The sequence below is a fragment of the Passer domesticus genome, chromosome Z (genome assembly GCF_036417665.1).
Source record: "Passer domesticus isolate bPasDom1 chromosome Z, bPasDom1.hap1, whole genome shotgun sequence".
Classification (NCBI taxonomy): domain Eukaryota; kingdom Metazoa; phylum Chordata; class Aves; order Passeriformes; family Passeridae; genus Passer; species Passer domesticus.
This window is the reverse complement of record NC_087512.1, coordinates 14928355-14943101: the sequence shown is the minus strand read 5'-3', so window position 1 is coordinate 14943101 and position 14747 is coordinate 14928355. Positions and strand designations below refer to the sequence as shown.

At 51.4% G+C, this 14747-nt stretch overlaps 1 long non-coding RNA gene across 1 annotated transcript; it reads right to left on the bottom strand.

The window, feature by feature from the left end:
• Positions 1-3336: 3336 nt before the first annotated feature.
• On the bottom strand, positions 3337-6124 carry LOC135290660 (uncharacterized). The gene is made up of 3 exons (XR_010353425.1): positions 5669-6124; positions 4377-5016; positions 3337-4236 (listed from the first exon to the last, which is right to left on the bottom strand). It is a non-coding gene; the product is annotated as an uncharacterized LOC135290660 (long non-coding RNA).
• Positions 6125-14747: the final 8623 nt, after the last annotated feature.

The following is a 14747-nucleotide window of genomic DNA, read 5'->3' as shown; positions in this document are numbered from 1 at the left end:
GCAGTGCTCACGCATCTCCCCCGTCAGCCTGGTTTACTCCCTTTTCCACTTCCAATGCTACTTAAAGCTCTCTCAAGGAGCCCTGCTAACTCTGGAGCCAAGAGCCTTTTTCCCTTTCAGGCACATGTAGCCCATGTGCCACCATCAGGCCTGCTGTCCTGTACACTAACCCACGCTCAAACTCCCACACTGCTGCTGGGAACACCAGGCTGCCGCCTATTCACCTCTAGAGCCTTCCTGGGTCTGGCTCACTGCACGTGGCGGAAGAAAATACCACATGCGGCCCAAGTCATCCAGAGCCCCTCAGCTCCCTCTGGCTTGTCCTCGGACACCATCAGGCACTGCCACGGGACACAAACAAATGTCTTGGTTGCTGCAGATATCAGTTAACACTGCTGGCCTTTTAGCCGAGCAGCTCTTCTGGCAAATAAATATGCATGACTTCTGTGTGCCAGGCAACCTACGCTCAGAAGCTCTTGGACAGCCTTCTAGAGCACCTTTGGTACAGCTGTCCCTGAAGCACCACTTAACCCCCAGGTGTTTCCAGCTGCAAGCAAAGAGGCACTGACAGATTTCCACCCCTCGGGTCTCTCTCCAAGGCTCGTAAGAGTCCTATGCAGCTGACAAGCTGCAGAAACTCGGCCCATGGCATCCTCTGGAATCAAGCACACAGCACTGCCAACCGTCATGGCCGCGGAACAAAATGAGCAGAGGGCCAGAGCAGGCTGGATGGTGTCTTAGTGACATCTCCTTCCTACGTAGGACCCAGGCAGGCTGCCCAGCTGCCTCGGCCTTGGCTCTGAGCGCCATCTCGGGCCCTCCATTCCTGCCCGAGGAGAGGCAGCGATGAACAAGGCCCTCCTGTGTTCCTTAGGCGGCCGCAGGCGCAGGCTCTCCCTTACCACGCTCCGCGCCATTGTGCTGCTCGGCGGCTCGTCACCAGCTGTGGCACCAGTGTCCCCAGAGCTCCTGCAGTGCTGCTGCTGAAGCCGTCCACGGCGTGTGGCCCGGCAGGGCGGCTGCGCCGCCCGCAGCCCGCGGCCTCCTCGTCCCCTGCTGCCGCCATTGCGCACGGGGCCCTGAGGGGCGGGCACGGGGCTGCGGGGCTGTGCCGGCCCCGCTTGCCGGGCCTCAGCCCCAGCTGCTGCCGCTGGCTGGCAGCGACCACTGCAGCAGGAAAGCACCTCTGGATTTACTGGAGTGCATACAAAAACTGCTCCTGGGCACTTCTCCTTGTGTGTTGCTCTAGCCACTTGCCAGTCCCTTGCTTGCCCGCTATAGCCCTGTTCCTTTGCCACTCACTCTCTATTTTGTTGTCCCTCCAAAGCATCTTCAAAGATCTCCATCCTGCCCCAGCCCAGACTGCGCTCTCTCCTGCTCCCTCCTGCTCATTCTGCGTCTCTTCCTCTGTCCCTGCTGCCCCTTCCCGCAGCTCCGCTCCCGTTCCCTGGCCCTCTTTTGCTCCCGTTGTCTCTCCATTCTGCTTCCTTCCCCCGTCTCTTCCGTCTCTATTTCTCGGCTCCGCTCCCTGGGCCATGCTCGCTTCAGGCTCCCAGGCAAAGCGCCCCGGCAGCCGCTCTCTGCAGCCGGGACACGGCGGGGAGCTCTCCTGCAGCGCCACGACAGCGGCCAATCGGGCCCGGCACCGGCACCTCGGCCCTCGCGCCGGAGCGGGGCCGCTCCGTAGCAGCAGCAGCACCTGGAGCTGCGGCCCGGGAAGCGGGGCCGGCACAGCCCCACAGCCCCGGGCCCGCCTCTCCCGGCCCCAGGGGCAGAGAGCAGGGATGAGGTGGCAAACCAAGGCACTGGCGACTGGGCAGAGCAACACACAAGGCAAATGCCAGGCACGGTTTTTGCCGGACCCCATTGAATCCAGAGCTGTTTTCCTGCTGCAGTGGCATGTCAGATCCCTCAGAAGCAGCCGAGGCATTTCAGAAAGTGCACTGCAGAGCATGACCATGCATATGTGCCACAGCTCTCAGTTGTGCATCTGGAAGGCTGCAGGTGTGGGTGTCTATATGACAAGAGCTTGTGAGGCTTGGTTCAAGGGTTGAGGCACAGCTCTCATCTGAACAGAGCCTTGGGCTGCCCTCTCAGGAGGTGGCTATCTCAGAGCTGCTGGTATCTCAGAGAGGCCCATGAGAGCGGGCGCAGAGGCACAGCTGGAGCTGCTGTGGAGAGCAGAGGAGAGGAACAAGGGTGAGGAGCTCAGCGGATCCCCTTCATCACTTCAAAGGGAAGAGCATTGTCTTGGGACAGTCTTTACCGCCCGAGCAAGAAGTAGAAGGACACCCCCAGAAGCCCCTTGTCCAGAGATGCCTTCAAGCATCTCTCTGGCAATTGCTGCCGGCAATATCCTCCCCGCACACTGCAGGCAACAGTTAGCCTCAACAGCAGCTGTGCTGCATTTCTTGGACAGCAGCTTTGCTGCACTCACACCTCCAGCTTTGGCTGCAGATGGCCCAGCTGGAGCAGGCATGGGCAAAGGCCTGCAGGGCCACCGTCAGTCGGACTCGTGAGCCCAGGACAGCAGTTCCCTGGCATGCTGGTTTCTTGCAGTGCCTCGCTTGCTTCATCTGAGACAGGCACTTCGTCACTTCTTTCCACCTGCAAGGCCTTCCTACATTCCATCACTTGAGAAATCGAGCAGGAAATACCCCAGTCTATACTGCCTGAGTCTTAATCTCCCTGAACTAAAAGTTAAGTCAAGTCCAAAAACAGGAATAAAGGAGCCTGCAACTGCCACACTCGCTCAAGCAAAAGATCACATCAACGTTCTCTGTTGTATTCCAGCTCTGGGCTTTTTTCCCATACTGCGTGCGACAAGACTGTAACTTTTATTATAATTATAGTCGCTGTTATCCATCTAATTTTTAAGAAGGCTCCTGTGATTGATAGGACATTCCTTCCCCTCTCACACAGCCCGGCTCCAGCTTTCTGCTCCTTGATGCTCCTCTCTTGAAGTGTGGCAACATTGAAGCTCTTCAGGGAGGGACTGCCACCTCCTAAGTCACCACCTCGCGTCTCCTTGATGTGCTCGCTACTGGACAGTCATCCCTCGCAGAACATCTTTCCCACTCTGCCCAGACCTTCTTGATTCAGGGCAGCATCCCAAAAGAGCTCCCAGAGAAGTTTCTGCATGTCACTGCTAGCCAGCGTGTCCCCATGCTGGTGCAGGAAAGCTTTGTGAACGGCCACTGCTGGCAAAGCAGGCTGAGGTGGCACAAGCAGCTCCTGCACTGCAGTGCAAGTTTCTCAGAGCTCCTGTCACAGCCCCAGCCCAGCTCCCAGCACTGTGCATTCTACCCCAACAGAAACAGCCACACCAGGCAAGAATTTACTGCTTTTGGAAACATATTTATTTATCAATATCAAGAAAACAATCATTATCTGCTAATACCAAGTATCACGATCACTATATGTACCACTATCACTAAAACAATCACCATCCTCTAATATTAACTATCACTATCGCTAATACAATCGCTGTCCTCCAATATCAAATAACGCTATCATTAAAACAATCACTATCCTCTACTATTAACTATCACTATCATTAAAACAACCACCACCCTCTAATATCAAGTATCCCTACCACTATCCCTAAAAGAATCACTACCACTATCACTATTTATCACTACCACTATCACTATGTATCACTATCACTATCACTAATACAATTACCCTCCTCTAATATCAAGTAACGCTATCCTTAAAACAATCACTATCCTCTAATATTAACTAATGCTATCATTAAAACAACCACCACCCTCTAATATCAGGTATCCCTACCACTATCCCTAAAAGAATCACTAGCACTATCACTATTTATCACTATCACTATCACTATCACTAATCATCTCTCACTATCACTAATCATCCTCCTCTAACAGATAATAGTCCTGCTGGTATTGGTAGGAGGGGCAAGAGGATGCTGTGGGCTGAGGTGACTCCAGGGAAATCCAGTGGTCCCGTGAAGAGGCATTGTCAGCCAGAGCACAGAAGGAGCAGGTGGGCAGAGGTGACGGGTCTGCGCCCATGTTCTTGTAGAGCTGGGCGAGCTCTGCTGCAAAGAGCTCAGGAAACAGGCGGCAGCTGTCCCTGAAGCCCTTGCCTTGGGCTCTCTCGCCGCTTGCCGCTCCTTCTCCTGACTCTGCTTCACCTCTAGGCTGACCACAGCTTTCCCAGGAAGAGTCCCAGTCCTGTCCTCTTGCCTCTTTGTCCTCCTGGCTCCTCCTGTAGAAACAGATTTCCAAGAAGACTCCTCACAGATAGGAATTTGGAGCACAGGTTCCTCAGAGCCCTGCGAGGAGCCGCCTGGGCGCTCCTGCATGCTGCAAAGACTTCCTTGCCAATGGCAGCAATTAATAACTCACCTCTCTCTCTTCAGCAGCTGATGCAAGACTAGATACACAGACACTGCCCCAAGCAGAAGCAAAGCTGAGGCTGCTACTGTCCCTACTAGGATGTAGTACTTGCTGGGGTCACAGTGTCCAGCAGTCTGGGCTTTTTGCCCACCGGATGACCCTGGCAGGAGAAGAGACAATGCAAGAGTCAGCGTTTGTGCTCTGCACTAGGCATAACCCCACAGTGTGCTTCAGATGCCCAAGGACTGGCACTGCTAGTGAATCAGAACTGACATCTGATGTTGTCTTCAGAGATGGGTTCCTCTGCCTCTGGTGTCTTAGCATCAGGGACCAAGAGGAATCCCATCAAGCTCTCATGCACAAGAGCCCAGTGTGTGCCAGGGAGCAGCACTGCCCCATCTACTCCTCCGGGCTGCAGGCCCGGGCTGCGTGCTGGGCACCTGCAATTCACCCATGGAGAGCACTGCAGGGATACAGCAGAAATGCTGCTCTTTGCCCAAGACAGCATCTAGCAAGCACTCACCTGAATATTGCTCAGGCTCAGCAAGTGTGCTGGCGTCCTCTATTGGTTCTCTTTTTCCATGTGAGCCTGGCACACTGTCACTTTCTTCCACAGCTAAGGTCTCCGGCACAGTCTCAGAATCTGTCTCTTCAGAAAAAACATACATTGCACACATTAAGCAGAAGCCACTGACCCTCAGCACAAGCACGGTACCATGGCCTGGGCATTCCGGCAAGCGGCTCTGACGAGGCCGCTGTCCCCCCCCATGACAGGAGGAATGGACAGCTGGATTTTCTGCAGTGCAACAAGAAGTGCAGACCCAAACCAGCCAAGACTTAATCAACCAAATGACCCACAGAAGGAGTACCTTCAGGTTCCCCCTCACCCTTGGACTCCAGCTTCAGCCCATTCCTGAGCCTGAGCTTTGCAAGGGGCAGCCAAGGCTTGCTCTGATGTTGTTGCTGCCTCCATGCTGTGCTGAGCGTGTGCCGAACCCAAATTCAGCACTGGCCTTTGCCCAACATCTGGATGCCAATGTCTGCACAGAGCAGCCCTGGCCAGGAATGCTACAACTGCAGCAGCAGCTGGAGAAGGCCCTGGCAATCATCTGGAAGCACAGCTGCCAGCAGAGGCTGTGCTGGACCATCTCTAGGGCTCCCTGCAGGAGCTATGAAATGGAGTGGGCCTGCAGCAAGACTCTGACTGAGTGCTTCTGGCTGTCCAGGACACAGCACGTGCCTACAGGAAGCAAAAGCTCAGCTTGCCGGCTGCCAGGGTTAACAGAGTGGGATATACTAACCAGATGGGGCTTTATCCAAGGCTGCCAGGAGCTCCTCTGGAACATCCGGCAATCCTTCAGGGAACTCTTCAGGAACCTTGTCATCGTTCATCCCTATTGTTAGATTTACAAAAGCACGTTAACCTATGACGGTATTTTTCTCATTAATAAAATAGGGAAAAGGGGCGCTCCTTTTTGTGAAGGCAGGACAGACTGACTACTCACGCTTGAGGTACCAGCTCGGAGTCAGCACGGTATCTGCCCCTCGCTCAGGGCCTGAAAGAGCACTCTCTGTCTCCACAACTACAACCAAACACCCACAAGAAGTTACCATCACGTGCACTGCCCTGATGGGCACACCTCAAGGCCTGGATGTGGAAGGCACTGAATAGGGCACGCTCAGGCAGCTCTGCATCCTCACAGCTGCAGGGGGGTCTGGCTGCCCTTGGGACACTGAGCTGGCAGCTCCCACATGAAGGGAAAAGCCGTGGCGTGCCCACATGATCTGTGTGCGGGTCAGCCCTGGAGCTGGGCCACAAGGCTGGACAACCAGAGCGGAGGGACGGACAGCCACTGCTGAGTGATGGAGAACTGCTGCTGAGCTTCCGGGCCTGACCCGACCCTCCCCACATCCTTGCTCCTTAGGAAGCTCTCTCCATGCTGCAGCCTAAAGCAGCTGCAGCCCCTCACACCTCCCCTGGAGCCTCTGCCCCTCTGCCTGCCCTGTGGTGTCTTCCTGGCTCAGCCATCCCTGCTCCCGGCCCTGCTGCTGCCAGCCAGGGCGGTGTGCTGGCCCCTGCCTGCCTACCTGCTCCCTGCCCAGCTGATGGAGCACTCTGGGCATTCTGGGCTGGCAGGGCAACGAGAAAGAGCAGCAGGAGGTAGCGGCTCAGGACCATCATCCCCCCTGCTAGCAACACTCTGCTGCTGCTGCTGCTGCTGCTGCTGCTGCTGCTGCTGCTGCTGCTGCTGCTGCTGCTGCAGTGTTGCCCAGAGTGAGCACTGAAGAGCACAGTGGGGCTCTGGAACCTGACATCAAACAGAGCTCTGTGACCTCATACCAAAGTGATGGCTGTGAAGGCCCCAACGTACGCCCACGTTGCCTGTGAATTCCTGCACCTCCCCTCTATTGAATTTCCTTATTCTGCACAGGAATGGAAGGAGCCAAATGGAGAAGGGCTGGAGTATTTTGGAGGCAGCGTTGTGCATGGGAATGCAGAGGCACTCATGTCTTATTCCTCAGAAATTCCCTATAAGAAGACCTGGATGAAGGCTGCTGTAAAAAGCCCAAATTCAAGAGTGTTTCTTTGGTAGTATTTTTGTCTGAAAGAATTGTGGCAAAAACCTGCTTTTCCCATGACTTCTGCTACAGTTTCATGACCTTTGATGGCAGCACTGCTTCCATCCTCTACTGTCACGCAAACATGGCTGTGCAGTGCTCACGCATCTCCCCCGTCAGCCTGGTTTACTCCCTTTTCCACTTCCAATGCTACTTAAAGCTCTCTCAAGGAGCCCTGCTAACTCTGGAGCCAAGAGCCTTTTTCCCTTTCAGGCACATGTAGCCCATGTGCCACCATCAGGCCTGCTGTCCTGTACACTAACCCACGCTCAAACTCCCACACTGCTGCTGGGAACACCAGGCTGCCGCCTATTCACCTCTAGAGCCTCCCTGGGTCTGGCTCACTGCACGTGGCGGAAGAAAATACCACATGCGGCCCAAGTCATCCAGAGCCCCTCAGCTCCCTCTGGCTTGTCCTCGGACACCATCAGGCACTGCCACGGGACACACACAAATGTCTTGGTTGCTGCAGATATCAGTTAACACTGCTGGCCTTTTAGCCAAGCAGCTCTTCTGGCAAATAAATATGCATGACTTCTGTGTGCCAGGCAACCTACGCTCAGAAGCTCTTGGACAGCCTTCTAGAGCACCATTGGTACAGCTGTCCCTGAAGCACCACTTAACCCCCAGGTGTTTCCAGCTGCAAGCAAAGAGGCACTGACAGATTTCCACCCCTCGGGTCTCTCTCCAAGGCTCGTAAGAGTCCTATGCAGCTGACAAGCTGCAGAAACTCGGCCCATGGCATCCTCTGGAATCAAGCACACATCACTGCCCACCGTCAAGGCCGCGGAACAAAATGAGCAGAGGGCCAGAGCAGGCTGGACGGTGTCTTAGTGACATCTCCTTCCTACGTAGGACCCAGGCAGGCTGCCCAGCTGCCTCGGCCTTGGCTCTGAGCGCCATCTCGGGCCCTCCATTCCTGCCCGAGGAGAGGCACCGATGAACACAGCCCTCCTGTGTTCCTTAGGCGGCCGCAGGCCCAGGCTCTCCCTTACCGCACTCCGCGCCATTGTGCTGCTCGGCGGCTCGTCACCAGCTGTGGCACCAGTGTCCCCAGAGCTCCTGCAGTGCTGCTGCTGAAGCCGTCCACGGCGTGTGGCCCGGCAGGGCGGCTGCGCCGCCCGCAGCCCGCGGCCTCCTCGTCCCCTGCTGCCGCCATTGCGCACGGGGCCCTGAGGGGCGGGCACGGGGCTGCGGGGCTGTGCCGGCCCCGCTTGCCGGGCCTCAGCCCCAGCTGCTGCCGCTGGCTGGCAGCAACCACTGCAGCATGAAAATGAATTAAATGGGCAGGAGATCTTTCTCCTTTTTATTGCCTTTATTAAGAAGGATCAGCTCAGGTGGGGAGAAATCGACGGGTTGCGCCCACGCCCCCTCTCCCAGGCGTGCCACGGAGAAGGAGGATGATGCAACTTTGTCCGCTGGTCTGCAGACAGAGCTGAGGATTCCGTCCTCACGGGAGAGTAGCAGATTCCTGGCTTGTTGGTCTAACTCCCCGGGGTGTCTCTCTAATCAGTATCTTTTCAGGTTAGGGTGAGAAGAAAAAGGGCCCAAGCATGTACGGGACTACCCTCCCATCCTTAGACGTCACTTAATCACTTGTTGGCTTGTGATTTTAGGGTTTTTTCTTGTAAAAACTGTAAAAAAAATGTAAAGTGTTTCTAATGACTACTACAATTAATTTGATTTGATAAATTACTGTTTTGGTTTGGTTGAGTTGGTCATTAATATGATTAAGAGCTAATGTGGTCTGATTAGATATTACTTCTAATTCTGATTGTAGTTTCAAAATTTTGTTTAACATATATTGCTTCTTCAGTTTTGTTTTTCTTAAATCCTCATATATAGGAACTCTTAAACTTGATCCAGATTCTTTGTGTATTATAAAGACAGTTTGTTTTATAATTCTATTGATGCCACCACTAGACCAGTCTCTTGGCAATTCAGTGGATGTTGTAGTACCATTGACCCAAAACAGGTGTTTAGGGGTTTCCTGAAAGATATTAGTTTTTTTCGTGCCCTCCCAATATTTAGAAATACTTTTTCCTTTGACCAGATTTACCTGGCTTGCTTTAGTAGTATCACGTTCAAAGCTCCACCAGGCTTCTCCTACAGGGTGCTCTCCCAGTAGTGGCTGCCTAAAGGTGGCGGTGTTCCGGGCCATCCAATATATTTTCTTATTCTCTTGATAAAGGATCAATTGGGAGAGGTTAACATAATTGTTGTAGACTCTCAGCAAGGAACTTACTTCTTTCTCAATAGAGAGGTTGGTAGTACTCATTGCACAGCTCTCCTGGGCTCTCCAGAGCACCACCAGCAATCAGAGCCATCACTACTACCCTTCCCAAGAGTCCGGTATGGGTCATCTTGCACAGCCTGCCCACCCAGCCTTGCCTCTTGTGGATTTTACTGAGAAGAAGTCTCCAAGCTCTTTAGAGTCTCTTGCTCCTCTGGTTAAACCTCTCTTGATCTGTCCCTGCTAATTTGGTCTCTCCTAGGGGAGCACTCTGGAGAAGATTAACCTGGGGTCTTTGGTACTAAGTTGGGACGACTTAACCAGAATTACTTATTAACAATTTTTAACTTTTACAAATTTCTTAAAACACTTCAAGACATGTTATGATTCTAAACTTTTTTCTTATGCAGTTCATCAGTCTTTTTGAATGTCAACTTTAAGTCATTTGGTCCTTTTATAATAGTATATTCAACTGAATTAACTCCTGATGCGGTTGAATCCTGTCCTGAGTTAGAGTGTGAGGGTAGTGTAGAATCTGGTCCAATATCAGAGGGAGACACTGACGAATCTTGTCCAATGCCCGGTGGTGAGAGTGGTGTGGAATCTGGTCCAATATCAGGGGGAGACACTGACGAATCTTGTCCAATGCTCGGGGGTGGGACTGGTCCTTTAATTCTCATGATGTGGGTCCAGCCTTTTTCTCTGGTTCACACAGCAGAATTAGCGATGAGGAGTACCTGAAAGGGGCCTTCAAATTTAGGCATTAATGGTCTATAATTCCAGAATTTTATTAAAGCCCAATCTCCTGGGTTGATGTCGTGTGCTTTTGTATCAAGAGGGGAGGTTTGGGGGAGGTATCCTCTTTTTCTAAGTCCTTCTAGAGTTCTTCCAATTACTTCTAAATCTTTCCTTGTAGCTTCTTCTCCTTCCAGATAGTCTCCTGTACTACAGGGTGTTAACAAGAATGGCAGTCCAAACATCATTTCATAGGGTGAAATCCCTATATCAGACCGGGGTCTTGTTCTGATGCGCAAGAGCGCTAGGGGCAAACACTTTAGACAATTCAGTTTTGTTTCTTCAATTAATGCTACAGAGCATGCAATCTCCATTTTATTCTTAAAGCTTTAATTAGAATTTGCAATGTTTGGGCCACAAAATGCGGACCTCGGTCTGAGTCTATGGTATTCACCATTCCGTTCTGGTTCACTTTTTGGCAAGTTAAATACTCTTTTATAATTGTTTTTGCTAGGTCATATACACTTATGCACAGGTTATTTCTTAGGAAATAATCACATAGTCCTTGAACTCCCCAGTGGGTTAATTTCTGTAGTTCTGTTAGCACCATCCTAGCAAGTGCTTTGTTTAGAAACACCCATCCGTCTGATGTTAACCACTGCCCCATTGCCCTTGATGTAACTTTAAATTTCACAAAATATGAGTTCTTCTCTTCTTTTTCCCTACTCAGGTGTGGTTTTTGCTTAAAAAAACTTTTACCAGATGCCCTGGTCCTAAAGTTGCTTCCTTTACTATCTTGATCAGCTAGCAAAGGTTTCACAACTTTAGGACCAGGGTGGGGTCCAGTTGCTCCACAGTAATAGCAGCAGCTTTCACTCAAAGGGACTCGAGGCCTCTCCATGCCTGCTGCTGGTGGTGGACCCCCCCACTCTTTTGTAGTCTTGGACTGCAGGAAAGGGTTGCTTGCCCCCACTCTTTCTCTAGCTATAGAGACCATGATCCTAGCTTTGGCCTTTGCTTTTTCTTTTTCTCTCCTTAAATACACTTTCAATGCTTCCCTCAATAACTCGTTAATGTCTTTTTCTTGCCAATCCTCAATCTTTTCCAGTTTTCTCCGTATATCAGGCCAAGATTTAGTAACAAAATGGACTTCTAGTAGCACTTCCCCCTCTTTGGTGTCTGGGTCTATTCTAGAATACAATTGAAAGTTTCGCTTCAGGCGATTAAGCCAAGTGGCAGGAGTTTCATCTTTCTCCTGTACACCCTCAAATGCCAGTTTTGTATTAGTTCCTTTGGGAATTGATTCTCTGATCCCCCCGAATTATCAAAGACCTGTACTCTATCATGGCTTTCCTCCCTGCTTCCTGGTTAGGGTTCCAATTGGGATCCACTAGTGGCAATTTTTCTTCACCTGATGGCACTTGGGGCCCTGGACGATTATCTTTTTCCCAAATTCTTATGCTTGCGGCCCTAATAATTCAGGACTCTTCTGGGGAAAACAATATATTTAGAATGGAATTCATCTCCCCCCAAGTGTAGATATTTGGACCTAAGAACTGATCCACTTGGTTAGCAATGCCTACGGGGTCTTCAACTAAATTCCCTAACTCCTTCTTGAATCCTCTCACCTCAGAAGCAGTTAGAGGAGCATTTACAAAACCAACACCTCCTGCTACTCCTCCCATAGGAACTTCTCTAAGGGGAAAAAGTCTCTCTACTGTGGAGGTCTTGGATCGGGTACCACAGTATGGCCCATCTTCAGACACAAGATTATTCATTTGAGGGGTATTAGCATTAGCTTGGACCTGCTGTAGGTCAATGGCTGTACCTGGTGATAAGGGGTTACTAGATAAGGAAGCATTTGTGTCCCAGTTAGGAGGAGGTGGAGGGACAGCAGTAGGAGGGGGAGAAGAGCTTGGGTACATGTTAGGTGGAGCTGGAGAAGGGGTGGAGCATGCAGCAGGTGGAGTGGGTATTAGTGGTGGTGCAGAAGCAGCTAAAGGAGTCGAAGGGGGTGGTGAAGGAATGGCCCCCATGGCAGCCAGGAGAAGAACTGGATCTACTATTTGAGGTGCTCGAAGGAGAGGATTATAGGGTGGAGGGGCATCAGGAGGCAAGCAGTCTAGGGGGTCCCACCTTTTACCAATTTCTTTAACTCCAGCATCTCCTCTTTCATTCCTTTCTTTCTTGCTCTGCACTTTACAAATTTGCTCTCCTTCATTCTTTATAGCATTCAACCAACAAGCTACATATAATAATTGCTCAGCATCGGTATCTTCTCGAGCCGTCAGATAGTTACTCAGCTGTTGACACATCCACTTGTCTTTCGTCCCACACCACGGCCATCCTCCTTGCACCTCTAATTCTGGCCACACTTCTGAATAGTAATGAATCATCTTAACTTTATCTAATCCTTCTGTGGCTTCTATAGAGTCCCATTTCTCTAATAGTTCACCTAGGGGACTGTGGGGAGGTATATCCTTCAGTCTTTGGCCACTTTTTTTACTATTGAACCCTCCCATTTTTTTCTGCCTCAAAACAAATCACAAAAATGCCTTTTTCTCTAAAGGAAATATGTCTTATTTAAGAAGTCTCAACCTCCTGCCAAAACTCCAATTTCTCTGACCCTTTTCATCAGGACTTTGTTGAGACCTTGGCCTTCTCTTGCCAAGACTCAACAAACAAACAAAACAAAACAAATCCTCGAGGCTCTGGCCTCTGAGGTTTGCCTGACCTCCTTGGTCAGGACTTAGAGAGACCTTGGCCTCCTTTGCCAAGACTCAACCAGCCAAACCTCGAGGCCCTGGCCTCTGAGGTATGCCTGACCTCCTTCGTCAGGACTTGGTTTGCCTGCGGGGCTTTTAAACCTTTCCGAATCCTTCTCGGGACTTGTGAGTTGCCTGACCTCCTTCGTCAGTACTTTGAGAGATCTCGGCCTCCTCTGCTGAGACTCAACCAGCCAAACCTCGAGACCCTGGCCTCTGAGGGGTGCCTGACCTCCTTTGTCAGGACAAAACTGCCTGATATTCTAAATCGCCTAACTTCCTTCGTTAGGACCTGTATCGGGCTTTTGGGGTGCGTGCCACTCACACAGTATTTCCTCCGCACGCCCGGAGGGGGGTCCTCTTTACCCCTTTGGAGGCGCCTCAGTCACCAAATCCATTCACTTCCCCCTGTTCCCGGGGGTGCGGAACCGCGGTACTGAGGGGTCCTCACTCGCTTCGAGGGGCCGAGCTGCCGGCCCTCGTCTCACTCACTCACACTTGCTCGCCTCCCTCTCCCGCCGCCGGATATTCTCACCAATCCGGCGCTGCTCCGTGTCACTGTCCCAAGCCGATCTTCTCTGGTCCCGATAGCCAGCTGTCCTGCAGGTCCAGGGTGGGCAGCCGTCCCAGTCCTGGTGTCCTCTTCAGGCGTGGCTATCCCAGACAAGTCCCCCAAGCTGAAATAAATGGGCAGGAGATCTTTCTCCTTTTTAATGCCTTTATCAAGAAGAATCAGCTCAAGTGGGGAGAAATCGACGGGTCGCGCCAACGCCGCTGTTGCTCCCAGGCGTGACACGGAGAAGGAGAAATCTGCTACTCTCCCGTGAGGACAGAATCCCGAGCTCTGCCTGCAGACCAGCGGACAAAGCTGCATCATCCTCCTTCTCTGTGCCACGCCTGGGAGCAACAGCGGCGTGGGCGCGACCCGTCGATTTCTCCCCACATGAGCTGACTCTTCTTAATAAAGGCATTAAAAAGGAGAAAGATCTCCTGCACATTTATTTCACATAGGACTCTTATGAGCCTTGGAGAGAGACCCGAGGGGTGGAAATCTGTCAGTGCCTCTTCGCTTGCAGCTGGAAACACCTGGGGGTTAAGTGGTGCTTCAGGGACAACTGTACCAAAGGTGCTCTAGAAGGCTGTCCAAGAGCTTCTGAGCATAGGTTTCCTGGCACACATAAGTCATGAATATTTTACTTGCCAGAAGAGCTGCTCGGCTAAAAGGCCAGCAGTGTTAACTGATATCTGCAGCAACCAAGACATTTGTGTGTGTCCCGTGGCGGTACGTCATTTTTAGATATATGGTTAGTAAGTCGTGGAAATAAAACGTGTATAAAATATATTTGTGTAAAAGAAACGGGTGGTACACTGGGGGATGGAGAAATTCTTCCCCAGGATGGCGAAACTACAGCAGATGGGCAGAGAGGCATTCACAACACTTACAGTCTTAGAAAGCCTCGGCTTCAAAGGAGATGGGCATTTACAAAAGCATGCACCCATTGACACCCAAGAGATGATGGCCCAGGCATGATATCTATCTGAGTCGACCAGAGCCATCAACACCTTCCATCTGAATACCAGATTCTGGGTATCGAGGAAGTGCATTATTCTATTCCCGGACGAAGTCTTTGTGCAGCCCGAACCGGAGAAAGAAACTAATTTGAATATGAAGAACTTAGAAAGAAACAAAGGCACTCTGCTGCGGGCAAAATAAATCGTATAAGAACTGCTGCCTCAGAGCAGCCAGTGTGGACGAGGCGGATTTGGTGCTAGTGAGGCCAAATCCACGTCCACCCAGCTCGCCTCCCGGGGTGTTACGCTGTCCGATTGATTGGTGGCTGTCGGGACTGTATTACAGTAGCGAAATAAATTCTATTTTTAATTTTTTATTAAAATTGGCTATTTTTCCTTTTTCATTTATAACAATTTGGTGACTAGCCTGACGTGATTTGATAAGGATTCCAGAGTCCCATCTCGAGGTCCGGGCGACGCCCTGCTGAATTCAGCCACAGAAGGAGATTGGCATAA